The following is a 23,933-nucleotide window of genomic DNA, read 5'->3' as shown; positions in this document are numbered from 1 at the left end:
TCTCGAGATATCTTAAGAAACGTGTAAATTTTAAACATAACTGTTACTCTCACCGGTAAACGAAGTTAAGGAAAGGTAGTGTGCTATGGAAAAAACAAATAAACATTTTCCAAATGTAAAAGTATATAATAATTAAAACAGCAATAATACAAACAACACTATAAAATATAACAAAGAAATAAAAGCAACTATACTTACTTAGTGACGGCCTAGCCTAAATGTTCAAATTGTTGCCTATCATTTTCGATGTAACCATTTACTCCTTCAAGGGTAGATTGAACAGCAATAGGCTTAACTGTTTTAGAGTTTTATTTATGGGGACGGATTAAAGACCTTGTTTTTGCCGCTAGGCCCACTACTCGAGAAAACATAATCTAGCTAGAGAATACGAAACGCCATTCAAAGCATTGCGAGAGCAGAAATTGAGACTGCTGTTCAATCTACTCTTGAAAGAGTAAATTATTGCTTGCATCGAAAATGATGGGCAACAATTTGAACATTTAGGTCGTCACTAAGTAAGTAGTTGCTGTTATTTCGTTGTTATATTTTATAGTGTTGTTTGTCTTATTGTTGTTTTAATTAATTATAGACGCTTACATCTGGAAAATGTTTCTTTGTTTTTTCCATAGCATACTACTTTTCCTTAACTTCGTTTACCGGTGGCATTTGTAGTTGTTTAAAATTTACACGTTTGTTAAAATATCTCGTGATAGAAAAAAGGTATCGACATGCGCTTTTCGGTTTTATGTTGCTAATTTGGTCTAATTTTGCAATACAGGATTAAAAATCCATCATCATCATTCTCTTTGCCTTATCCCTATGCGGGGTCGGCTTCCCTAATTGCATTTCTCCACACAATTCTATCCTGGGTCATATCAATATTAATCCCCTTTACCAACATGTCCTGCCTAATCGTCTCCCCCCACGTCTTCTTTGGTCTTCCTCTCCTACTCCTTCCAGCAATCTGCACTTCAGCTACTCTTCGTAATGGATGATTAACGTCTCGACGTTGAACGTGACCAAACCATCTCAACCTATGCTCTCTCATTTTGGCATCAATTGGTGCCATACCCAGACTTCCCCTAATACACTCATTTTTAATTTTACCCTTTCTTCTCACTCCACTCATTAAAAATGCATACTTGAATTTATTATTCTCCAAAGAAAACTAGATTTCCGAAAATAATTAAATAACGCCCACTAGTTGCCATATTACTTATTAGGCTATTTCGAAAATGAGATTCTTATATTGACGAGGAAGAGCTGTTTTCAACCAGACCAAGTATGCAAAATTCGATTTAGCATAACCGGACCATTTTTTCATAAGAAGGTTCCCACTCACCCCCACCTCTTATTTGGAAAGGTAGACTTAAACTTGTATAATCAAATATGCGCAGAATTTTATGAAGAATACGATGATCGGATTTCCAGTGCCCTTTCATTAGGTAAATTTTAAAAAATTTTGATTTTTTAATTTTTGATATTCAATTACGTTCTCTAGCGGTGGACCTACAATTATGAAAATAATTTCCAGGCTTTTCCCTAGGCAACTTTTGTTATACATCTTTTTTTTGTCCAAGCTGTACTATAAACGGTTCCTGAGATATGGCCGAGAGCCATATCAACTTTTTTTTCATACGCGGGATCCAGACCTATTAGGTCTACCGTAAATTTTGACTAATGTTCTTTAATGTTATATTTGACCTGTCTTTGTCCTAGTGAATTCCTCCACCATTCCAAGATATGAGAGCTACCCTCTTTCTTGTAGCCTCTCTTGTTACTACCTTTACCACGCCGCAGAAGGGTTCCGGTCCAACGAATGGCATTGATGAGCATTGTTAGACCATTTTATCTGCTTTTTCATTGCCCTTATGACCCTGGTGCCCAATATAGAATTAAGTGCATTAAGCGTTGCCTGGCTATTTGTGAATATATGGCAATTGAAGGGAACCTTCTTTCCTGCTTTTTTATTTCTTGTCATTATTTCAGCCTGAAAAACTGTGACATCTTTGGATATACTTACCGAGAAATGTATCCCTTGATTTGTCCCTAGTATGTCGGCCCCCACACCTTCTGATATTTTTGAGCAATCAGTGTACCAGGTAGCAGCAGCTTGTATGGGTACATCTTCCTTCCAGTCTTCCCTGCCTGGTATACCAATTTTGCTTATTGTCAAAACTATATCTCGTGGCTGTTGTATAGATATGTTGCCCCATCACAATATCTGCTTTTAGCTCTTCGATTGGCTCTCTATTTTCAGCACCACGGACCTGGCTTATATGTTGCTGACTATGCATTAATCGGTGCATCACTGATTTGGCTTCGCCCTGTATAAAGATATAAAATGGTGGTAGATTCAGTGGTATTTACAAATTGAGCCAGATTATCCAAAATGTTGGATGGTGAACACACGGAAAATGCATACTATGCAAAGTGTGTTTTATATTTTACAAACAAAGCTCGAATAAATGAGGATATAGCTTTTAAACAATAATTATTCTGTTTCTAAGTATGCTTTAGCATACTTATTCTACTTATTGAGAGTATTTTGCATTATTTTGCATTAGCATGATCCAACTTTTGACACAGTGTTCCACTTGCTTTTTAGTAAAATAAAAATTGACGTCTTGGCATTCTTTAACGACTGCATATTCTGACGATTAGAATCTGCAAGGACATAGTCAACTATGCTACATTTTATTACAAAATTAAGAAATAGAACGAAAACGTTCGAACACTTTCGTTCGCAAACGTAAATTCTGAAATGAGAAAGGAAGATCAAGTATCCCCATCGTTGTTTAACTTAGCATTAGAATATGTCATGCAAAAAATTTATCCGATAATCAAAGCAGACTTATCGTTCTCGCCTTTGTCCATGGCGTAAATGCAGTAATATAATCAACATTAGAAGTTAAGGATATTTTCTCGAGTTTGAAGAAGCTGCCGATATAAAAGTTAATGAAGTCAGAACAAAATATATGGTCGTTTCAAAACAAGAACAATGACAAATAAGGCAATATATTACTATCAACGATCAGAATATTTTCTAACCTACTGTACGGAGTAGAAGCGTGAAATCTAACGTGAGGCTGTACTTAGACGCTTGGCAGCCTTTTAGACGTGGATATATAGACGACTACTAAAAATAAGGTGTGTCTGCAGAGCTAGAAATAAGAAGGTTCTTATGCCTCCTCTACACATCGGCAGACGCGTCTGCGGATGCATCTGCCGATGTATCATCACGAGCTGACCACTGACCACACATCTGTAGGTACACATCTGTAAACGGTTCAGTCTGTGTTAATTCTCGGGTGACGCAATATCTACTTTGAATTTACTGCGAAAACTAATGCGTCGTAGAGGTCAGAGGTCAGATGTGTGGAGAGGCATCGGGCGTTCGCACCGAAACCCTTTAATCTGTGCTAGGAAAACCGACAACAATCGGATATTTCGCAGACGCGTCCGCCGACGTTATATATAAACAACAAACTCAATATCAAATTACCCCATCTCATCTTAATACGCAGATGCCGTCCGCGGACCCGTCTGCCGATGTGTAGAGGAGGCATTAGAGACAGCTGAACCAAACAACACGGCTTGCAATGCAAGATTGATAACGGTCATGGAACTATAAGAAGAAAAACGATAAAAACTTCAAAATAAAATCAATAGTTGGCTGTATACCATAGTTTAAAAAACTCATACAGAAGTAAAAACTTCACTTGTATTCTGGTATAAAATCGTCTATTTAAAAACTATCTAAAAAGTCATCCAACAGGATTGCAAAACGTTTTCGTTCTAATTCAGAACATCTTCAGTGCATTCTGCAACGTTTTGCAATCCATTTGGATGACTTTTTAGATAGTTTTTAAATAAACGATTTTATACCAGAATACAAGTTGAAGTTTTTACTTCTGTATGAGTTTTTTATAAAAACTTCAAGGCGGTTAAAAGATTTAAATATCAAGAAGCAAGAATCACTAACTACAACAAAGTAAAGCGATAAATTGAAAGGCGAATGCTGGCGGGAAACAGATCTTTCTTTGCAATGCAACATCTAATGCAGTCACAATTTCGCTCACGAGGTACAAAAACCTAGATATACAAAAACCATAATATGACCAACAGTCGCGTATTAAAGGGAAACATGATTGTTTTTCAGTACTTATAGTTCGTTATAGTTTTATCCTAGTTGGGGCAGATGTTTGACAGGTGATGAAAAAAGATAGGAAAAGAATAGAAGTAGTAAAAATGAATTATCTTGAGCAGAGCGTGTGGTATGTCGAAAAAAGATCACATCAGGAATGAAGATATTAGAAGGAGGACAAATACTGTATATTCCAGTGTATATAGAATTGAAACGAGACAAATATTGTGGTTTGGCCACGTGAAACAAATGAATGAAATATGGCCAAAGAAAGCTTTAAATTACGTACCAAAACAAAGCAGAAGAAGAGGAAGGCCTTCAGTTGCCGGGAAAGAAAATGTACGGCACATCATGAGAGATAGAGCCATCAAAGAAGACGACTGGATGGACAAAAGACGATGGCGGTCGAAATGCGAGAAGCGACAGAGGATGTAGGAACCTAGCTAGTTGGATAGATATACGTAGTTTTATCACACACTTGGTTTCATTAGTGGCAGGAGCCAACTAATATTTCTTTTCATAAAGGAGTTGGTAAGAGGACATCAGTTGAAATTTTTTAAGCCTCTCCAGATTCCCTCTTTTCGTCTCTGAAATATACGCCAAGATACATTTGGCTTTAGTCAGTTCTTTATCATTAAGTCTTATTAAACACCAATCACTATTACAGTCAATAATATATGGACTCAATCTAAATGTAAAGAAAACAAAGCTTATGACAATTAGCAAGAAAAAGATAACAGAAGGTTAAAAGATAGCAAAACCAGTAGAAAAAGTAATGATCTACAATTACCTCGGCACCGGCACTATAATAACTGAAAAATTGACCATCAACCAGGAGATAAGAACAAGCATCGGAAAAGCCAGGTACGCAGGTACCCCTTCAAGCAGATTTCAAGCCTTCTTTAAGAGCCTCATGATATAAAAACAAGAATCCTGCAATGCTACGTCTTCTCTGTTAAATCGGGGACATTGAACGAAGATACGTGCATGTAGAAGATTGGAAGCATTTGAAATGGGACTATATCGGAGAATACTTAAGGTATCCTGAACTGTCCTGTTTATAAATGGGAGGTTTTCAGGAGAATGAAGAAGAACCGAGAGAAACTTACCACTATCAAATCTCGAAAGTTTGTAGCTTAGATAGGGTTGGAAATAGTCCATAATATCACATATTTGGGAGCCATCATTAAAGATAACTGGGATATAAACAACGAAATAAGAATACGCATCGAAAAAGCTAGAGCCGTCTTCTATAAACTAAAGAAAATTCTCATTAGTAGAGATATTACATTAAATCTTAAAATCAGATTAATACGCTGCTATACATTGCATTCATAAAGTGTGGAAACGGTCTATCTCAGGACTTAATTATTTTCGAGTTAAAGCTCTGACAGGTCGATTTTTATTTTTATATTATGATTTTTTGACGTATATCTCATAACAGCGACGTCATCTATTTGGACGTGTTGACGTCATCGATGATTTTTTTAATGCTAAATGGTTATTCATTTTTGATTTAAATGTTTACTCTGATTGCAGTACGAAGGGAACCATTCTCGTTGGAACTTTACCGCGCTGAGCAGATGGGACGTGAATTATAAATTGTAAAATTCCCTCATCTTCCTTAGTCTCAGCATCCGTTATGGCTTGCAAATTGTAGAAGCCTCGGAGGTGTTACCAGAGAAGGTCTCCATTGTTTTCAATCTGGTACGATGTAGAGTAACATTATTGGATGTTGCTTTGTGTGCTATTAGATTAAAAACTTACTTTTTGCTAGCAGTTGCCGCTAGGGCATCCCTGCCATTTCGTTCGTTGCTGGGTACCGGTAGAGGTGCTTGCTGCACTCTCTGATTGAACTGGAATAATGATGCGGCTGTAGTTTCGTGTTGCAACGAAATTGAAAATGGTTATTCATTTTTGATTTACATGTTTACTCTGATTGGAGTACGAAGGGAACCATTCTCGTTGGAACTTTACCGCGCTGAGCAGATGGGACGTGAGTTATAAATTGTAAAATTCCCTCATCTTCCTTAGTCTCAGCATCCGTTATGGCTTGTAAATTGTAGAAGCCTCGGAGATGTTACCAGAGAAGGTTCCCATTGTTTTCAATCTGGTAGGATGCAGAGTAACATTTTTGCATGTTGCTTTGTGTGCTATTAGATTGAAAATTAATTTTTTTTAGTTTTTAGTTTTTATTAACATCATTATTTATACCGGGTGGTCAAAAAAATATTTTTTTTTGGGTGGCTGTCAGAAAAGAGAAAACAATGTTTATTTGACAAATAAACATTGCTTTTCGCTTAAATTAAATGTTCAAACTGTCAAGAGGTAGGTGTGTGGCTGTTTGACATTTAATTTAAGCGAAAAGCAATGTGTATTTATGAAATAAACATTCTTTTTGTTATATGTGGCATCAGTAAAATGTATTTTGAGTTAAATAAATTACATACATTCTTCTTTTTGCGCCAATTTTTTTAATTCAAAAATTATATTTTGGCCACCCTGTATAAATAATGATGTTAATGTTTATATTACTGAATAGAGAATTGAATCACCTTTCAAATGAGCTACCATACGACCCCTATTCCCATTTAAAAAAAAATCATCGATGACGTCATTACGCCCAAATCTATGATGTCATTATTATGTACTATACGTCAAAAAATCATAATTTAAAAATAAAAATCGACCTATCAGAGCTTTAACTCTGAAAATGAATAAGTCATGAGATAATAGACCGTTTCCACTTTTTACGAATGCACTGTATATTCTACTCATTGCTGTATGGCAAGAAAATTTGGACCCTTACAAAGACACTAATGAAAAAATTGGAGGCCTCTGAGATGTGGGTTTACTGAAGAATATTGCGGATAAGTTGGGTTAATCGCATGAGAAATAAAATAGTTTTACACCGAATGAAATAGTAAATACAGCACAGCAATAATAAAAACAATAAAAATTATAAAGTTTTTCGGAAAATATTTTGGCCATGTAATGAAACATCCAAGGAGGTATAACCTGCTGCACCTCATAATACAGGTCAAGATCACCGGAAGAAGAGGCCGAGGCCGAAGAAAAACATGCCGGCTCCGAAATCTTCCGCTTATCTGTTTCTAATAATTATGATCGCCATAATACGATGATACTACATATATTGCTAATATGATCGCCAACCTTCGATAATCGGACTGGGTACCTACTGAAAGAAGAAGATATTATATATATTTATATATAAAACTATTCTTTCTTAAAATTTCTAATGTCGTTTGAAGATAATGAGCATTTCTTCTGATTTTCGCGAAAGAGAGATGAGAAATATTGTTTACATTAATTAGTCGTAAGACAATAGACTGAGAAATTATAACGACTGTTGCTAATTATAAAAAACTTTAAAAATTCATAAGCGTACTAAAACATCGTACAAAAACGCAACGGAGATACCCAACGAAAGACATAATATTCATCTTCTTCTTTTTAGGTGCCGTGTTTTTGGCGAAGGTTTCTGCAATTACTTCTGCAAAGTCTGCTCTATTTTGGGCTTTTATTATTAAACTTTAAAAGTCTAATCCTGTTCAATCTTTGACGTTGAGCAGCCAGGACATTTGTTGTCTACCCGTGCCGCGTCTTCCTTCTATTTTCCCATCTACAGTTAATAAGCTTAAGAGCACACAGTAGCGATCAACAGGTAGCAACAAATGCGGTCCAAGATTGCGAAAGTTTTGCGAACTTTCAAAAGTGAGACAACAGTGCGTCGGTAACTCGACACTGACAGTGACGTTTATACTATCAAAAACAATAATTTTTATACACATAGGCGCGAAATGTCGCCAAGTCGTTGTGACACAAAATGTAGGCACGGGATAAAAAAGTGTATTTGAAGAAAGTGTATTTTTTTTGTCTTTCTTAATGGCGGTACAGGCTCCTTTTTCAATATTTTATTTAGTTATAGAGTAATTTCCACATACTAACATATTTCTGAAATTGGGCTCTGTACCGCCATTCTGTATTATATTACGAATATGTGTGCCAAATATCTTGACAAAATATTCAAAATTAGAGCCGCAATCTTGGAACGCGTTTGTTGCTACCTGTTGATCGCTACTATTTGCTCTTAAGGAAGTTTCAGTATCACCCATTTCGGTTCTGACAAAGGCGTTTTGGATCTAGTAGAGTTCGTGTATTGTATTTATGTCGTTTGGATAATATCTATATACAAGAAAAACATACTTAAGTACTTTAAAATTTAACTTTAGGTATATGTCGCCCTTTAAAAAACCTGTTACACTACGAAGAAAAATAAATACTATAGACATTCAGTTTTTCAATAAGAAAAAATTATTGTCCCTTTTGTATAATAACCTGATGAACAAACAGAACCATGTGCTGTGCATGATCTCTGAAACTACTGTCAACAAAACCAACAACAACTTGAGAAAAATAAATCAAAGTAACATATACTATTCACAGTTAATAATATCAGGAAAAATAATTTGGTAATAAAGCATAATTAAAAATAAATAAACAAATGATTTGACAATAATAAAGGGTACCTCCCGTTAAGATAGGCAAAATGCTATCACTCCCAAAATTAACTTTTTAACATTTTTTTACGTTCTGTGTAATTATTAGATAATAAAAGATAAGAACCCTCCCTCCATCCAAATTTTTCCCGTCAATGATTCATTTTTATTTTTTTTGACGGGTTGGAATCAATTTAAAAGTTTCAAAAAATTCACACGTGTAGATGAGGTTTTAACAAAACTTCTCAATGCATTTTTTACTCAAAAAAAGCGTATAACTTTTTTCTGGAGCTGGCTGTAAGTCTAATTTTTGTTTTGTTTTGTGTATTTTATGAAAAGATATATTTCTAATTTTTTACAGATTTTGTCGTAATGTGTGCCATCTTCAAAACCCCAAAAAACTGTTTTTAGGTTTTGAGGAATTGTGTCCACTTTATAAGATTTAGCAATCAAGGTTTCTTATAGGTTATATATAATTTGTAAAGTAACTGAGTTTTTTGAGACATTCAAAATTGGACAAAACATCTTTCTATTCCAGAAACACTGTTTTTTTTTCAAAGATTTTTAAAGGGTTTTATGGGTTTTTGCGGGGTTAATCATATTTTTTTAGATCGACACCTGAATCAAGTTTTGTCGATTGTTTTTATTGTGTTTAAAAAATAGACAAATCTATTTATTAGATGAGGGCGGGCACTTTCGGGTTCAAAGAGGTTCAAAAACCTGAAAAACGTTTTTCTTGGCGTTTTAAGGAATTTGGAAACACCGTTAAACCCCCCAAAACCATGTATATTCGAGGGTTTTAAGGATTTTGTGAGTTTCTGAGGGGTTAATTAAACTTATTGGATCGATACAACCTTAAACTATGAGTCTCCCATTCAAAATGGGAAAGGATTGGCAAACTTTGTTGTACCTTTTATTGGTCTCAAAATTGACATTTTCAGCAAAATTCAGTAAGTTCGTCTTGTTTTTAGAGATCAAGCCTCTTACAGTGGACAACTAGTGCAATTGATTTAATTAGTTAATAGTTTCATTTATTCCTAGACTAAAGACATTAGATCTTGGGCCCGCATTAAAAAAAAATTATTACCTACCTCATGAGACTTTTTTCATTCAGTTATTCATGTCCAGTCGGTCAACTGTTCTATTTCGAAAGATTTTCGGAAGGGGAAGTTCCGTAAATACAGAGGTTTCTAAGCTTTGGTACGTCCGACAAAACTGTAGTACCCTTAAAAATTTGTCAGTTAAGTAATAGTGATTTATGATATAAGTGTTAAAAGTACAATTTTAAGGCAAACATGTGAAAGTTTGCAGAATACGCGAAGCGAATTCTGTAATTTACATGAGTGCTTAAAAAATGTACTTTTTAACACGTATATCATACAATATTTTTTATACAAACGTCTTATATATCAACAATTATAATTTATTCATTCTCAATTACAGGACAATACCTACAAAAAACTTTTACTTGAACTTGACTGACATTCCATTTTTATATTTTTCTTGACATTACATCAAAACTGCCTATACTGTCAATACGTAAATCATAACAACTATAGAATAACATCTACTTTTAGTGTTGTATATTCTAACAAATTTTAATAGTTTTTTTCTACAAACGTGTTCAAAATGCAATAATACATTTTAAATTAAATTTCAAAAAACCTTTTAAACCACCTTTTTCAAATCGCACAAGTTGTACTATTAATATTAATGTTAATAAATAAAATGTAAACATTTTGACGTTTCACAATTTGACAATTCACTTTTAACTGCAGTGCTTTAAGATTTTTAAAGCACTAGTGCTTTTAAGTAGCATTTTTAACGCTCCTATGGAGTGCTAAAAATTACATTTTTAACACGGTTGTAGAAAATAGTTATTTATAAAACAGTTCGTGAAGTATGCTTTTTGCGAACGCACGCGATATTTAGAGCACGAGAGACAACGGAGCGAGTGCTATACATCGCGTAAGTTCGCAAAAAGTACTTCACGCACAGTTTCATACTAGTATATTATGCAACGAGCATTTAATGATGGTCATTATGAAGCGAGTATGAGGGTTACGAAATGAGCCGTATGCGGCGAGTATAGAGTACGACCTTCATAATGATAATTAAATGCAAGTTGTATACCCTATTTTTTCTATGATCATTCACAACAAAAAATATATTCACATTTATTAATTTTGTAACACAAATAAATTCAGCAGTTTGTTAGTTTGACGATTTGTTTACATATTGAGAACTGTCAAAGCGTATGTATTTGAATCGCTATTGGTCACTGCGCGTGTACCACCTTTATCTCGATTGCCATATCGCGATTCTATTGGTTAAAAATCTGTATCTTAATGAAAATCTGTAAGGTAGTGACATCTTAATTGATATATTATAGTAGTATGAGAATAGAAAAAATATTTTATGTACTGTTCGATAAACAAATAAAAAAACTAACTCTTCGTCACTGGAATTGATTTCTATTCTACAATTTTTAGAACTTTGACATTTAAAAATCCTAACTACTTTCAAACCACAAAACTGTCAAAAATTTTTTTGTGAGTCATTGCTCATATTGTCATCACCATGACAACGCGAAAGTTAAGGATATTTGATTATATGAAAGTGTGCCAAAAAACCCATTGAAAATGTGCGAAAAAGTAAATCCCATTTAAAATACATTGTTACTTCACGCACCCTTTAAACCCTTTACTCACTGCTACGCGTGAAGTGTTTAAAATGTGCGTGAAGTAACAATGTATTTCAAATGGGACTTACTTTTTCGCAGTGTTTTTGACACACTTTCATATAATCAAATATCCTTAACTTTCGCGTTGTCATGGTCATGATATAATGAACAATAAATTACGACAAAAGTTTTGACAGTTTTGTGGTTTGAAAGAAGTTAGAATTTTTAACTGTCAAAGTTCTAAAAATTGTAGAATAAAAATAAATTCCAGTGACGAAGAGTTACAGTTTTTTTATTTGTTCATCATAGATAAAATATTGTGCGTGAAGTACTTTTTGCGAACTTACGCGATGTATAGCACTAAACATCGCGTGCGTTCGCAAAAAGCATACTTCACGAACTGTTTCATAAATAACTATTATCAAACAATCCTGTAAATATCAGCTGTGTTTATCATGCGTTGCGACCCCCTCCCCCATAACTATGGAGTCATAAATGATGATTTTTTTGCAGGATTGTTTGATAAAAAATACTAGAATTTACGGGTAATATTGTCCCACAAATTTTTAAGGGTACTTAAGTTGACGAACGCACTAAAGATGAGAAACCTCTATATTTTACGAAACGACCCTCCCGAAAATTTTCCGAATTAGTACATTTGTCCGACTCGACAATAATAACTGAATAGAAAATCTACAAGGAAAAAGGTTTCCTGTAGATGGCTGTAACCATATATCCCAAAAAAGTTTTTAAGTAAAATCCTTTATAAAATGTATATTTATTAAAATTCCTTAAAAAGGGCTACATCACAAAAGCAGAACTAGCTTTCGATCTGATTACAGATCATCATCAGTGCTGACCTAAAATCAGTATAACATAATAAGTTAAAGCAAAATTTAAAATGTTGACTCAGGTTGCAAAAGATATAGGTTATACTCACGAGACGCTGACATGCTAAGCCACCAAAATTGAAAATAATTCGGTAAAACCTTTTAAACTTAAACATGCATGGAAACATTGACCTAAGTTATTATAAGGTTTGTTCTAGCAAACAGTCAAACTAGTCAGAAACCGTCAGCAAACAGTTGGCCAGTGAGAGAACATAATACAGTCACCAGTGCTATCCCCTCTACTCGCGCTGGTCCACTATTCGCTGATGGTTTCAAACCGTTTGAAACTGATGCTAGAACAAACCTATAATAAACATGGATGTATCAAATATCACATGATTAGGCCCCGAGTATCATTTGACCCTCACTTGAGTTGAATTCGTTCTTCACATTTTGAACCGTCGTTGGCAACTAATTATAGTAACGGAAATCTTGAAAGATGTCAAGACTAAACTATCAGTGTAATAGGAAGTACTAATATGTACCTATTGGTTATATCGCACCTTGAAAACCATATGGCAATATCTGCAATTTTTTCATGAAATGACCTTTGAATGCAGTCTAATAGGAAAAAAAATCTATTTTTTAATGCTATATAGCAGCGTCTGCAAAAAATTTTAAGTTCGGCACCAGAAAGATACATCTCTATGGCTTTTGTCAAAAATCGATTCTTCTTTTTATACCATCAGGCATTATCTGCAGTAGTTAATGCTCTACGGTTCTAAAATTGGAACAAAACCCCAGATCTATATGGCAATATGTGCAAAATGTGACCCACGCTCGTAAAATGAAAGCAAGATCTACTCAGGAAACATCCTTTGAATGCAACAAAACATAGAGTGCTGCATAGAGATTTGATTGCAACACTGGAAATAAGCGACAAGACTATAACAAATTGATACACAACGTCGTACTGCAGATGGGTTTATCCCAAAAGAAAAGCGAAATATAACCGACAGACATTATATAAGCGACAGATTATAATATGCAAGACTTTGATTAAGTGTTGACACTAAAAATTTGTAATAAATAAGTACAATCAATAAAAAAACTGTTATTTTATATGAATTTTTACTGTATCATGTGCGAAAATTGATATATTTTTTAAAACCATATGGCCGTATGTGCTAAAATACCTATTTCCCGGGGGAAATTTTACGTACTTTTTAATTCATATAAAAATATGTAAAATTAAAGACAATTGTGCCAAATACCAGGTTTGCAACTTAATTTTTGGAATTACAGTAAATAAAATTAACTTTACAAAAACTTAAAATGCTCATAACTCAATATTATGATTTTTGCAGTTACTGCCCTATGGTTTTCAAGGTGCGATATATCCAACAGTATAAGACGTGATGAAATTAAAACATTAGTAACGAACATCAGTAATGAACAAAAAGAAAGAAAAAAAAAGAAGAAAGAACTGATTTAAGTATACTAAGAAATCCAGAAATCAGAGAATATATCAAAGAAAGAATTAACGAACGTTTAAACACCGTACAGATTGAAAGGGAATACAATAAAGAAAATATCAACAAAAACTGGGAAAAAATAAAGGCTGACTTAATAGAACCTTCAACAAAGTATCTACGCAAACCCAAAGAAAAGAATAAATATTGGATGACAGACGAAATACTAAAATTAATAAACAAAAGAAGATTATATAGGGACAAAAATAAATCGTTATACCAGCAAACACAAAACGAAATACGGCGACAAATTCGCATAACAAAAGAAAATTGGTTAAAAGAAAAATGTGGTGAAATAGAAACACTACAACATAAACATGACAGCTTTAATGCACACAGGAAAATAAAAGAATTAATTAGAAAACCAGAATACAAACAAAATATACTAGTTGATGAAAAGGGAGACATAGTAATGGATACAGAAAACAAATTGATGGTATGGACAAACTACATAGAACAGCTGTTTAACGACAACCTAGACACAATAGATTAATATATAACGAATATTTCGTTGAAGAGACTGGACCAGAAATAACAGAAAGTGAAGTAAAACACACCATTAAAGAACTGAAAACTGGAAAGCTGTAGGACCGGACGATATACCGACGGAAATATTGCAACTTATAGCCGACTGCAATATACATATAATTGTCGAATTATTTAATATCATATACAGAACAGGTATATTACCTAAAGAATGGCTTCTATCAACATTCGTGACTATACCGAAAAAGAGAACGACAGACAATGTTGCAAACACCGTACCATCAGTCTAATGTGCCACATACTCAAAGTATTTCTAAAGATTATTCATCGTAGAATATACAAAAAGTTAGAACAAGACATTGGACAAACTCAGTTCGGATTTAGAAATGCTCAACGAACCAGAGAAGCATTATTTGCAGTAAATGTGCTAACTAATGCAGAGATGTTTAGATGTAAACCAGGACATCTATGTCTGCTTCCTAGATTATAACAAGGCATTCGACACTGTGAAACATAATCCGTTAATAAAACTATTGAGAACAAAGAACATCGACACACGGGATATAAGAATAATAAATAATCTGTATTATGAACAAGAAGCTGTCATAAGAATAAATAATTTACACCATTAAATTAAAAATCAAAAGAGGCGTTAGACAGGGCTGTGTCTTGTCGCCATAACTGTTTAATGCATACTTAGAAGAAATATTTAAAAAAGCATTAGAAGATGAAGTAGCAGGCATAAAAATAAATGGCCTACCCATATGTGAAATTAGATACGCCGATGACACAATACTAATAGCAGAAAATATTACAGATCTACAAAGAATTTTAGATAAGGTTGTTGCAACGAGTGAAGAATTTGGTCTGTCACTAAACATAAAGAAAACGAAATTCATGGTTATATCAAAGAAAAATATTAGAAATATAAATCTACACGTAAATAATAAGACGATAGAACGAGTTCAGAATTATAACTATTTAGGGACAAACATTAGTGAAACAAACGATTATACCAAAGAAATCCCAATTAGAATAGAAAGGGCTAGAAGTGCATTCACTAATATGAAAGAAATATTATGTAGTAGAGACCTCAGCCTAAATCTTAGAAAGCGAGTACTACAATGTTATATATTTTCTGTTCTCTTGTATGGTGTGGAGAGATGGGCTCTCAATAAACAATGCCTCAATAGATTGGAAGCATTTGAGATGTGGACGTATCGAAGAATGCTGAGAACCTTCTGGACAGACAGAATAACCAATGAGGAATTACTAAGGAGAATACAGAAGAGCAGGGAGATACTGGATTCCATCAAAATAAGAAAACTTCAATACTTGGGTCATATAACACGTGGTGACAGATATGAACTCCTAAAAGTAATTATGCTGGGAAAGATTCAAGGAAGGCGCAGCATAGGTAGGAGAAAAATGTCCTGGCTGAGAAATCTCAGAGAATGGTTTGGATGCAGCTCAACTGAACTCTTTCGGGCTGTAGTATCAAAAGTGAGAATAGCAATGATGATTGCCAACCTTCATCGCGGAGATGACACGTAAAGAAGAAGAACGAACATGACTACTGTGATTAAAAAATTAATTAAAGTAAAAAACCTCGAATGTTAAAGGCGAGAACATAAAAAAGATATAATAAAGTTGCACAAAGATAAACAGAAAGAGTCTGATGAGAGATGTAATATTTTTTTAAGTGTGGACCCAAGTCACCAATCTTGGACCAGGACCAGAACCAAGGACAGTCAATAATTTTCAATGTATCTTCCATTTCCAGCGGGCCTTACTTTATTATTTAAATTACTGGAAACAGCTAGAGATTATAATGGAAAACTTTCGACTAAATAGATAAACAATGCCAAAGTTGTAAGTTTACTTTATTATTTTATTTTGAGTTTCAGGAGAAGCGCTACATTTTTCACCTGTGAAAAGATACGTCTATGGTTTTATCAACAATTAGTGATTTGGATGGTCAACAATACACGGCCATCTAGAATGAAGATGTTCTCATAATTATACAACGGAAATGGATGAAACGATGCGATGTATGTGCATTTAGAATTTCTCACACTAAAAACTAGAAATGGACAAACAATGCTTTCGTTAATGTGCATATTGATGGACAATGACCCTTTTTAAATGTTTTTATAAATATGATACACAAAGATGTGTCTCGATAAACAGTTTATTTTTTCTATAAACTTTTTTAAACGTTATAGAAGAAAAACTGTAAACTTCGTTTTAGTAACGATCGAATAATTAAATGGTTTAAAAATACTCTTACAGAACTTACGAGTACCACTCAAATAAGAATTATTAAGCAGGACGGGATGCATGCATATATCTGTTTCATAATTCATAATGTAATAGCAAAGTTTCGAAAGAAATCAACCAAAACTAAACAGTACAATTTTGAAATAAAATATATTATAGAGCTTCTCTGATGATCCCTAAGAGGGTGAAACGGGCGAAAGAGGATGTTTTGTCACTTTTAAAATGAATTGAAATATATAGTCCAGAGAAATAAGATTTTTCTGTAGTCGTGACACATCCTCCTCTAGGCGGAAACCAAATTTTTTGAGTAGTATGGACATCTTTAGTAATAACCTATGTTTCCTGCAGCCGATTTTGATGACATACATAATAATTATAAACAAATGAAGATCAAAAAAGGGTAGATTTTCGCTTTTTTCGTCTATTACCAAAAAGTTAAGCATTTTAAACAAATCTGAGAGTAAGAAACTCATAAATCGTATAAAAAACTTCCATATGGCGTTCGCTGAATATGTCTATCATTATTGGTTGCTTAGAAAATTTGCAAAATAAATAATAAATTTTGAGTTTTTATAAATATTCATAACTTATGTAAAAATTAACTTAGAACCTTCTTATTACACGGAATGCTGAGACTTCTGGTGCTTAAATTATACCCTAAATTTCAAAGCAATTGGTAAAATAGTTTAAACGTTATTTAATTTGTTTATACCAAATTAATTTTCTTGCAAAACTATAAGGGCCAGTTGTTCAATCAGTAGTTAACTCATGGATTAAGTAAACCGTAATTAAATTTAATCTAAAGATTATTTTTTAAGAAGTTCTTCAATGTTAGTTAACTTTCGGATTTATTAAACCCGAGTACTGAAGCGGCGACAACGTTGCCAGTTATTAATTAACGACTTGGAACAAACTTTATCATGAAAATTGTACATAAAAATGTGTTCTGTGTTAAGTTAATGATTTTTGACATGTAGTGTTTAGTACATGTCAACTACTACTGACAGAGATTTTAATTTACATTATTAAACATATTTAAAATGGAAGAAAGTATTAAAAGTACAACTGCTAACTTAAAAAACATCAACAACAACAGCGTAAAAAAACATGTTTAAATAGTAATGTTAATTTTTAGCTTATAAAAATAATTCCTATTCCTTCACAAAAATTTCATTAAAAGTTTTTCCAATTTGTTTTTACCTGATTTTTACACATAATGAAAAAAGCCAAACTTCTGAAAATATGTACATATTTATAAATAATTAATAATTATTATCATGCATAAATTTGTAGAAAGCATAAGTACCTATACACTGAGAGATCTAATTTATTTTTGTACTGGCTATATGTGCATATCACTGGGTTATAATAATATAAATTTTTTAAGAAACACATTTTTTTAAAGTCAAAATATTATATTAAAAACAGCTAAGAAATATTCGTCCTCTGTCATATCTCTGTCATCAAAATAAAAGAGAAATAGCCATTATTATTAGAGACACGAAATTGTAATAGATTATGATTAATTATTTATATGGGAAATAAGCCACAATTAAAATGAAAAAAATAATTTTATTAACGTTTCGACGCCCAAATCGGGTGCCGTTGTCAAAATACAAAATATTACTAAAATAAACTAAAGTGTTGTTGCTAAGCAAAAAAATTCTTCTAATAATTTATTTAATCTCACTCATTTATATTGGCAATTCAGACATATATTATACATTTTAAAGTAGAAGACTTTAAAATGATATTGCCAATATTTATGAGTTGCGTTCCTGGGACGACTTACTGAAAGATAGTTCATTCGATTACATGAAATTAACCCCAACTCAAGAATATCCGTCATAAAAAATTATAGCATGTGATATGTCTTTAAAAAGACAACCAAATGCAACGACAGTAAAATTCTCGCGTTAGAGACTTCATAGTAAATCACAAGGGAAAACCAGGAAAAACCCTGTGATACTATCCCGACATCGTAAGTATTTGGTCTTACATTAATTTACTCTCAAAAAATAATACCAAATTCTGACTTGTAACATGTTTAAATTATAAATAATATTAATAATACTAGATATATAAGTAATACTAAAATATAAAATATGTACTAGCTCGATATTATTGACTTACTAATCTTGGTATTTTCTTTCTATTGACTTCCTCTTTCAGTATGGGTAACCACATCCTACTGCATTCTACCGAGGAATTTGCGACACAATTGGTTTCATTTAGCATAATTAGAGCCGCTTCTTTGATTTTTCTCTTTTTACTATCTGATTCTTTCAGGACTATACTTGAATCTCTCCACTGAACTCTATGTTCATTATCCCATGCGTGTTGACATATTTGAGATCTCTCAAATTCTCTATTTTTAATATAAGATTGATGTTCACTTATTCTAACGTCTAATGGTCTTGATGTCTCACCTAAATAAAATTGTTCGCATTCACAAGGTATTTTATAATGCGAACAATTTTATTTAGGTGAGACATCAAGACCATTAGACGTTAGAATAAGTGAACATCAATCTTATATTAAAAATAGAGAATTTGAGAGATCTCAAATATGTCAACACGCATGGGATAATGAACATAGAGTTCAGTGGAGAGATTCAAGTATAGTCCTGAAAGAATCAGATAGTAAAAAGAGAAAAATCAAAGAAGCGGCTCTAATTATGCTAAATGAAACCAATTGTGTCGCAAATTCCTCGGTAGAATGCAGTAGGATGTGGTTACCCATACTGAAAGAGGAAGTCAATAGAAAGAAAATACCAAGATTAGTAAGTCAATAATATCGAGCTAGTACATATTTTATATTTTAGTATTACTTATATATCTAGTATTATTAATATTATTTATAATTTAAACATGTTACAAGTCAGAATTTGGTATTATTTTTTGAGAGTAAATTAATGTAAGACCAAATACTTACGATGTCGGGATAGTATCACAGGGTTTTTCCTGGTTTTCCCTTGTGATTTACTATGAAGTCTCTAACGCGAGAATTTTACTGTCGTTGCATTTGGTTGTCTTTTTAAAGACATATCACATGCTATAATTTTTTATGACGGATATTCTTGAGTTGGGGTTAATTTCATGTAATCGAATGAACTATCTTTCAGTAAGTCGTCCCAGGAACGCAACTCATAAATATTGGCAATATCATTTTAAAGTCTTCTACTTTAAAATGTATAATATATGTCTGAATTGCCAATATAAATGAGTGAGATTAAATAAATTATTAGAAGAATTTTTTTGCTTAGCAACAACACTTTAGTTTATTTTAGTAATATTTTGTATTTTGACAACGGCACCCGATTTGGGCGTCGAAACGTTAATAAAATTATTTTTTTCATTTTAATTGTGGCTTATTTCCCATATAAATAATTAATCATAAAAATGCCACAAGGAAATAGCTTCAGAATGTAATAGATTATTACTGCATTATTACTGCAAATCTTATCTACGATTGAAAATATATAGAAAGAACAATTCAAAATACATACATATACCTAGCTAGTGCAATAACTATGATTGTTCCAATTTGGAAATTTCTTGAAAATATTTAATTTAAAACCAGAAAGTAAGGTTACAAATCTTTAGTTAACACCGTTAATCCTTCGTTTTTGAACGATTAAGATAATCTCTTGTTAACAGTTGGTTAAGTGTTAAACTTGCATTGAACAACGCAATATTAAGTTTAATTGAAGATTATTTTTAATCTGAAGATAATCTCCAATTGAACAATCGGCCCTTAGTCAGAAAATGATAAAGTTACAGTAATACTTTGGACAATTGATGGAAGAATAAGATTTACACTGTTAATTTGATTTAAAAAAAAAAAATGACAAAAAATAATTCTAAATATTTCAAAATTATTTTGCATAATATAAAAGTACTAGTGAAAGTGATTTGTATACGGAATATTTTAATTGTAAGTAGATGAAATTTATTATTTGTGTCTATTTGGATTGAATATTTCAATAAATCACGACAATTATCTCTACATTATCCAATTCCATGAACGGGTGTCACAGCGAAAGCTGTGAGACAGCACCGGAGTTGGATTTTAAATAAATTTAAAAGATGTCATCTTCCAGTCAACCACAACAAATTGCATCATATTCAAAAGCAGTTAGCCAACCACGCAATATATTAACTCCAGACAGAGATCAAGCCATTTTATTTAACACTCTAGATAATTGTACAATCAATGACTATCTTGAAGGATTGAGTCAGCATATAGAACCAAGAAATATAATTTTCGCATCCAGTATATCAAACGGTAGAATATGCATATATCTATCATCTAAAAACTTAGTAGACAAATTCCTAACAGAAACAAAGAAGATAAAAGTAAATGGAAATATACTAGAAGCAAGAAGATTAATAACTCCATCAGTCCGCTTAATTCTGTCCGGTGTATGTCCAAGTATACCTTCGAACTTAATTAAAGACGAATTAATAAAACTAGGTCTAAATCCTCTATCAGACATATCATACCTAAGAATAGGAGCAACCAATCCTGCTTTCAGTCACATTCTAAGCTTCCGACGACAAATTTTCATTTCACCTCTGCCAGACAACTTTGTATTACCTGAATCTTTTTTTGTCGAGTTAGAACAAACATCATACCGCATATTTATAGCCCAAAACGATACATGTTTCAAATGCAAATTAACTGGACACCAGGCAGCTAATTGTCCAAATATTTCATCTCATAGCCATCCTTACAATGATAATGCAGTGCAAACAGAGATGAAACAAACTTTACCAATAAATCATACTCAACAAGATAATCCGCAAAATACTCCCACAATTTCAAATACCATTCCCTCCACACCTACCATGTCTTCTCAAACCACATCGCAAACAGAAGCCATCCCGCATTTATCAATAAACACAACCCAACAACCACCACTACAAAATACATCCATACATTTAACCACGTCTTCAGTCAACACTACAATCGCAACACCTACATCGTCTGAGTCATCCTATAATATCCAAAAACAAAAATCAACCTCACCCGAAGCAAGTCAAAACTTACCTCTAAACAAAAATACACAGATGAATACTCACGAACCCCAGATAACTTCGGATAAAACAACAGGAAAAAGAACCTTAGAAGATGCAACATCGCCACCCGCCGAAGACGAATTCGAAAAACCTAAACTTCAATTAATGAAAAAAACCAAAACTGACGACAAAAACTTAACAGATGAGATAACAAATCTTAAAACGTTTTTAGAACCAGTTCGAGAATATCTAGAAAAAAGCGAAACACAATTGTTAAACTTTGATCAAGTAGTGGATTTATTCGAAAATATACAAGGAGCAAAAGACATAATCAGCATAACAAAATTATACTCAGATGACTCTCAGGCACTTATAAAGTTTCTAACAGAATTACATCCATATTATACCGACAAAAGAATGAAAAACAAAAGCACCAGATTAAGGAAAAAACTTGGCAAATACATTGGTTTAAAAACTTCATTCTCGGGAGAAGACTCCGACTCGTCTATAAGCTCTTCTAAAGAATAATTAAATTCACTTCTCTACTTCAATGGAACTTAAATGGGTTCTATACCCATTTCGAAAAACTTAAACATATTATCTCTGAAACCCACCCATCTATTATCTGCCTACAGGAAACAAATTTCAAAAATTCAAGCCACGTATATAACTTTCGTAATTATTCATGTTTCTACAAAAACAGATTAAACCAAAATATTGCCAGTGGAGGAGTAGCAATTTACGTAGATGAAAAATTCATGAGCACACAGTTAACAGTGACTTCAAATAATATTGAATTAATAGCTATCTCAATAAATATACCTCAAAAGATTTATATATGTAATATGTATATCCCACCAAATCAATCCATATCCCAAGAAGATTTAATAGCTATTATGGAACAAATTCCTTCACCTAGAATTATCGTCGGAGATCTTAACGGCCACAATCCGATGTGGGGCTCCATAAAACTCAACTCGAAAGGTCGTATTATAGAAGACATAATAACATCCCAAAATCTGAATCTACTTAACGACGGAAGACCAACCAGATTCAACATCCAAAATGGCACAACATCGGCAATTGATATTTCTCTGTGTGACCCAATTTTGTCCACCACATTAACATGGGACGTACTACCCTATTTATACGGTAGTGACCACTACCCCATTATAATTTCTTTAACACATCAGAGCACAATAAATATTGAGTCATCTATCATAAAGTGGAATATTAAAAACGCTGATTGGACTAACTTTACCAAACAAATTGAACAGGACATTAACCAAACCAACTTCACATCATCAAACGACATAGACAAATTTTTAAGTACATTTTTACAAATGATCACTAATGCCGCCATGACATATGTAGGAAAAACAAAAATATTAAAGAAACATAAGCCTCTTCCATGGTGGACACCTGAATGCAGCCAAGCTACGAGAGAGTATAAGAAAGCTTTCAATAAACTAAAGCGTCACAAAACAGACGAAAACACAACGGAATACAAAAAACGACGAGCTGAGGCAAGATACATTCTAAAAAAGAATAGAAAAGAATCCTGGAAAAAATTCATCTCATCTCTAAATACCTCTTCAACAATAAGTACAGTTTGGAGAAACTTAAGAAAAATCTCTGGTAAAAGCCAACCATATAAAATTCCTTTTCTAGCAAAAAATAACAAAATAATTAGAGATAGAAAAGAAATCGTAGATATGTTAGCAGACCAATACGAGTTAAATTCCAGTGATGAAAATTATACTGACGATTTCAAAATGCATAAAAACAACGTAGAAAAAAACATACTGGGATTTGACGAACATGAGATTCATAACCTTAACGTTCCTTTTTCCTTAATAGAACTTGCCGAAGCCTTAAACTCTTCGAAAGATGCAAGCCCGGGACCAGACGGTATTCCCCTAGCATTTCTACTACATCTTCCAGACAATGGGAACAATTTATTATTAGACCTTTATAATTCAATCTGGAGTAACCAGGTTTTCCCTTCAACCTGGTCCGAAGCAATAATACTACCTCTTCTCAAACCTGATAAATCCCGGACATCACCAGAATCATATCGACCAATATCTTTAACCAATATTATATGTAAAGTGCTAGAGAAAATGATAAATAAAAGACTGAGATGGTATTTAGAACAACAAAAACTTCTTATCCCACAGCAAAGCGGATTTAGGCAAAATCGATCCACTGTAGACAACTTAATAGACTTAGAGTCAGGCATACATGAAGCATTTGCAAATAAGCAAGATTGTATCGCAGTCTTCTTTGATATTAATAAAGCTTACGATACTGTGTGGCGATTCAATATCATAACGAAATTGCATAATTGGAATATCAGAGGAAATATGTTAAAATTTATATCAAATTTTCTTCAATCTCGCAGCTTCATAGTTCGATCAGACAACGTTAACTC

The sequence above is a fragment of the Diabrotica virgifera genome, chromosome 3 (genome assembly GCF_917563875.1).
Source record: "Diabrotica virgifera virgifera chromosome 3, PGI_DIABVI_V3a".
Taxonomy (NCBI): Eukaryota; Metazoa; Arthropoda; class Insecta; order Coleoptera; family Chrysomelidae; genus Diabrotica; species Diabrotica virgifera.
This window is presented reverse-complemented; position numbering follows the sequence as displayed.